This window comes from Pogona vitticeps, chromosome 1, assembly GCF_051106095.1.
Source record: "Pogona vitticeps strain Pit_001003342236 chromosome 1, PviZW2.1, whole genome shotgun sequence".
Lineage (NCBI taxonomy): Eukaryota > Metazoa > Chordata > Lepidosauria > Squamata > Agamidae > Pogona > Pogona vitticeps.
This window is the reverse complement of record NC_135783.1, coordinates 293,106,243-293,112,242: the sequence shown is the minus strand read 5'-3', so window position 1 is coordinate 293,112,242 and position 6,000 is coordinate 293,106,243.

Sequence of the window (6,000 nt, the reverse complement as noted above, 5' to 3'; positions counted from 1 at the left end):
GGGTGTGGAGGAAACCATTGCTCTGCATTGCATTATCCAGCAATAGGCCCTTTGCAGCAAATGCCTGAAGTTTAACAATGTAATGTCTGTTGTGAAATGCATCAACCAAATCAGATCCAAGGACTTAAAGCACTGAAGGTTCTGTGCTTTTTTAGAGGAAATGGAGTCAGAATATGGGAATGTGCTCTACTTCACTGAGGTTTGTTGTCTCAGCAGGGGAAACGTATTGAAAAGATTTTTTGAGTTGAGAGCAGAAATGAAAGCCTTCATGGAGAAGGATGGAGTGGCTGTTCCTGTGCTAAGTGATCCCAAATGGCTCATGGACTTGGCTTTTCTTGTTGATATCACACATGAGCTTAATGTACCGAACAAGAAGTTACAAGACTGGGGCAACTTGTCAGTGCTGCCTATGACAATGTGAGAGCATTCTCCACAAAACTTGTGTTATGGAAAGCCCAGCTCTCTCAGACAAACCTTTGCCATTTCCCAGCATGCAAGGCGCTCGTGGATGCAGGCACACCATTCAGTGGTGAGAAATATGTTGATGCCATTTTGAAGCTACAGGAGGAATTTGATCACAGATTTGCATACTTCAAGACGCACAGAGCAACATTGCAAATTTTTGCAGACCCCTTCTCCTTTGATGTGCAAGATGCCCCTCCTGTGCTTCAAATGGAGCTCATTGACCTGCAGTGCAACTCAGAACTCAAAGTGAAGTTCAGGGAGGTGAGTGGAAAAGTAGACAAGCTTGGGCAATTTTTGAGAGAATTGGCCCCCAGCTTCCCTGAGCTTTCCCAAATGTTCAAGTGGACTTGGGAGCACATACTTGTGCAAAAAGCTCTTCTCCACCTTGAACTTCAATAAGTCCAAGTACAGGTCCAGACTGACTGATGATCATCTTCAGGCCATACTGAGGGTCTCAAATGCTTCCTCCCTCAAGCCGAATGTGGCTCGGCTATGCAAGAGGAAGCACTGCCAGGTCTCTAGCAGCAAGGAGTAGGCAAGAGATGCCATGTTCAGAAAAACAGTTCATGTTCTTCAATGTTCCATTCATGTTCAGGACAATTCATGTTTAGAAGAAGATTAAAGGTTAAAGAACTGTTAATACAGACATTTGAATCTGAAGCAGATATAGAAGACTGAAGAAACCACATATAGTAGCTCACTAGAGAATTATTATTATTATTATTATTATTATTATTATTATTATTATTATTATTATTATTATTATTATTATTATTATTATTATTATTATATTTATATTTATATTTATATTTATATTTATATTTATATTTATATTTATTACTGATTGATTTATTTTCTTATTCTTAATTTGTTTATTTTTTCATCTTATGTGTTAAAAAATAAAAATAAAGATATTTGAGAAGATTGGGATTTTTTTAACAAAGCTTTTCTTGTGGAAAACCTGATGTGGCCCAGCCTCACCCAGACTCTGCCTCCAGTGGCCCCCAGGTAAATTGAGTTTGAGATCCCTGCCACAAACCATATCACGATGGATTGTGCAGAACATACGTCTGACTTATCAGCTTCCCCAGAAGCCTCTCCCTACTAATGTCAAGGCTCACTCCACCAGGGCACTGGCCACCTCCACAGCTTTTCTTTGAGGCATCCTGGTTCCATATATTTGCAGGGCTGCTATGTGGTCAGCCCCATCGACCTTCACATCCCACTATCAATTGGACGTATGTGCCAAGGCAGATGCGGTCTTCAGATGTGCAGTATTGTCTCCAGTTTTGCCATGACGTCCCTGCACTTATAAGGTAAGCTTGTTAATTACCCATTAGTGTGCATTCACAGAGACCACGAAGAAGAAAGAGAGGTTACTTACCTATACAGTAACTCTGGTTCTTTGAGTGGTCATATGTGAATTCACACTTCCCGCCCGTCATCCCCTCACTCTTTGACCAGCGGTGGCTTTGGGGAACTGAGGTAATTGACAGGACAAGTGGACCACGTGTGTGGAGGGGGCGGTCCTAGCGAATGCATGTTTTAGCTCTAGAATATTCCGGAGACCTCCACGCAAGCGCAGCTTAAACCCATTAGTGTGAATTCACAGATGACCACTCAAAGAACCGGAGTTACAGGTAAGTAACCTCTCTTTTTTCTGCTCACATGTTTAAATTTCACAACCCAGATGTAGGTTTGAGGTTAAGCTGAAGATTAATAACAGCATAATTACAGAAGAACACTTGTGCTGCCTTCTGACATGGCTGAAATCCTATTGCTTAGTGTAAGAGGTTGTAACTCGAGTTAGTGCACTGAAATCAACTTACGGAGGAGATGATTCACCAAATCCCTGCTGATTCAATGGGTATACTGTAATTGTGACTTACTACATCAAACAACATAATTTCAGTCAAAGAAATGTAGTAATGCTGCAATGTCTTAAGCTATACGGTTTATACAGCATATGCTCTGAAAGCAACAGCATGTGGATCACATTTAGAAATGAAGTATGCATGTTTCTGTGTTGCCAAGCAATACAAACCGGCTCAGACAGCTTAACTCAGAAATCGGCAAGAAAAGTTTCCTTACCAATAGCGTACAAATAATTTCATATAGGCTTCTGTTTAAAGCAGGTGCAAACAAGTTCCAGAGGCCATTTGAACCCACTCCCCCACTCTGATGTGTTTTTACATAAATGGTTGTTTTTAAATTGAAAAAAAAACCACCCTTGCACTCTTCGGAGGCCAATTAGACTTTTTGAATTAAATTTAAATTTTGAATGTTTTCAATAAAAATATATTATTTAAAAATGGGGATATAGAAGTGCTGTTATGTCCCAGGGTTCCTGGAGGCTGCATGTGGGCCACATATTGCCCATCCTTATTTAAAGGTACAGAGCAAAGACTGAGGAAAACGTTCCAATCTTCACAAGGAGATAGATTTTAATACCAGCAATACATGACCTTAAACTTGGGCCTCTGTCATGAGGTAACTGCCATCAAACAAATCTCCCTTTCCCAACCATAGTTCCACATATAAAACAGAATAATAATGCTTTCCCTCCATTTTCTACAAGATCACAATAGCTCCCTCCTTTACACAGCCTCCTTCACTTTTCTGTGAGTTCTTCCCGCCCCCCACATTCAGTTCTTTTTCTTCATGTCTTCACTAACTTTCTATGTCACTTCCTCCAGTGTTCATGCTCTTTCACATTAATAATAAATAATAATTACTTGCTGTCATGTTGATTCCAACTTTATGGCAGCCTTTTCCAGGGCTTTCTATAGAATACTCAGAAATATTTTATAATTTCCTTCATCTGGGGTTACTCTGATTTGCCCAAAGCTTCACAGGCTGGCTGGTATAGGATGTACGGTGGTTAATCAAACTCCCAATCTCTGACTCCACAGCCAGGTACCGGCGTGTGTATGTGTGGAATCATAATTCCCAGCCACCCAAATTCAATTTGTTGTGGTTATGTGATGCTAAGTTGGAACTGATTTACAGTGTCTCTAATAGGACCTTCAAGGTAAGTGCAGTATGTAAAGAATGGTTTTACCAGTTCCATTGCCACAGTGAGCTTGCATAGCAGAGCGAAGATTCAAACCTGGGTCTCCTGAGTCCATCACTCTTTCCGTGACACCACACCGGGATAGTACAACTACTCCAGACACGAGGATGTGTCTGATAAAGAAGAGATATCTAGTTCTGTACTCCAAACATGTTTGAAAACAAAACCAGGAGCTAAGCACTCAAAGTCCTTTGGATGACTGAATCTGCCAATTTTTGCCTTCTCTCATATTCCATGTATTTTTATACAGCTCCAGCTGTGCCCATTACTAGAGATGTCGGATCTGGCTACAGTGACATGTGCCTTAGTTACATCCCGTTTGGATTACTGTAACATGCTCTATGTGGGGCTGCCTTTGAAGATGGTTCAGAAACCAGCTGGTGCAAAATTCTGCAGCCATACTACTGACTGTGGCCAACTACAGGGAGTATATAAAGCACCCGTTACAAGAACTGCATTGGCTACCAGTCCGTTTCCAAGCCCAATTCAAAGTGCTGGTCATTACCTATAAAGCCCTATACAACTTGGGTCCAGGCTACCTAAAGGACCGTATCTCCCTATATGTGCCTTCTCGGTGATTAAGATCAGCAGAGGAGGCCCTCCTCTCAGTCCCACTGCCAACACAAGCACAGCTGGTGGGGACACGGGAGAGGGCCTTCTCAGTGGCAGCTCCCAGGCTATGAAACGCTCTCCCTCGGGAGATCAGGATGGCCCCTTCCCTTTTATGCTCCCAAAAAAAACCTAAACACCCATCTCTTCAGGAAGGCTTTTAACAATTACAACTGAATCCCTGAACCCCATTTCAGCAAATAATTTTAATCTTTTCCATATTTTCATGTTTTAATCATTTAATTTAATTTTTAAATCATATATTGTTTAATTTGTTTTTTAATGCTTACTGTGTTTTTAAATTGTGTGAATTTTAATGTTGTGAGCCGCTTTGGATCCCTTGTTGGGAGGAACGCATCATCATCATCATCATCATCATCATCATTATTATTATTATTATTATTATTATTATTATTATTATTATTACTACTACTACTACTACTACTACTACTACTACTACTACTACTACTACTACTACAGTGGGGTCTTGACTTAAGAACAGCTCGAGTTAAGAACATTTTGACTTAAGAACCGCTCTCATAGGAAAATATTGACTTAAGTACTTAGATTTGAGTTACAAACTGAAAAAAATCCACATGGGAGGCAGGGAAAGTGCAAAATGTGAACTTTCAGTTAACTGTTGGCCAGTGAAAAGGGTGCCTGTCTGCTTCCTCACTCCTCCCAGCGTTTAGAGAGTGGATTGGGAGACAGTCTTCGGACTGCCTGGTACTGTACTGCCTGGACTGTATTTTCCCTGCCTTCCCTGAACCTTTCTTGACCTAAGAAAAAAAGAAACAAAATATCCCCCTCTGCGGAATAGCAACTTCCCATTAGTTTCTATGGACGGAAAAGAGCAGATATGGATCAAATGGTTTTCAATGCATTCCTATGGGAAATGCCGATTTGACCTGAGAACTTTTTGACTTGAGAACCGCCTTCCAATACGGATTAAGTTCTCAAGTCAAGACCCCACTGTATTATTGACAAGAAGAACCTGAAAGCAAAAGGGCTTCTTTCATGTTTCTTTCCATTTTTTAAAAGTCCCATCCCAAATTCTTACCCCCCCAAAAAAGAAAAAGAACTCTTACTTGTCTCTGTGACACATTGAAATGATGTGCTCTGTATGTGCGTAGGGCCATCTCGCTACACAGTCTGCCATTAAAACAAAAGAATTTGTGAGGGTAGGTATGGCAAATGCAGTCTTATACCATTTCTTCCAGACTCTTACATGAGGACCCTGCAGATGATGTTCCATTTCTGTCGGCCCTAGTTAATGGCGAGAGATGACAGGAGCCCTAGATCATCAGCATCTGATGGGACACACGTTTTCTTTCCTTGTTCTACATTTAATAATGTGGTGGCCCTTTGAAACACTCAAGTAAAATTTTACTCTCTCATGCATATAACATGGCATTCATTCTAGCTGATAATTTGCCCCAAACTGAAAAGTACAAGAATAGAATTATTATACTCACAGGAATAGCAATAACCCTGCTTAGGGCGACATGCCTGTTCCTGACAGGTTTCATAGTTCACTGGCCTGTTTCCTTGTTTGTATCTCCAATAGGCTGAATCTTTTCTGTGCGCAAATGAGTTTCTACTTCTCTGCCTTACTTCAGTAAATTTAAAGATGGAAAAGAGAATACGGCCCCCAAATGAACATTGAGCCTCTCAGTGTATCTACACTACACAGTTGTAGCATTCTGATTTCACTTTATCTGCCATGGCTCCATCCTATGGACTGCTGGGCTGTGTAGTTTGTTGAGGGCCTTAGAATTCTTGGTAGATCAGGGGGACCCTTGGCACAGAATTCTGAACAGCTCACCAAATTATGAACCCCAGCAGAGGGAACC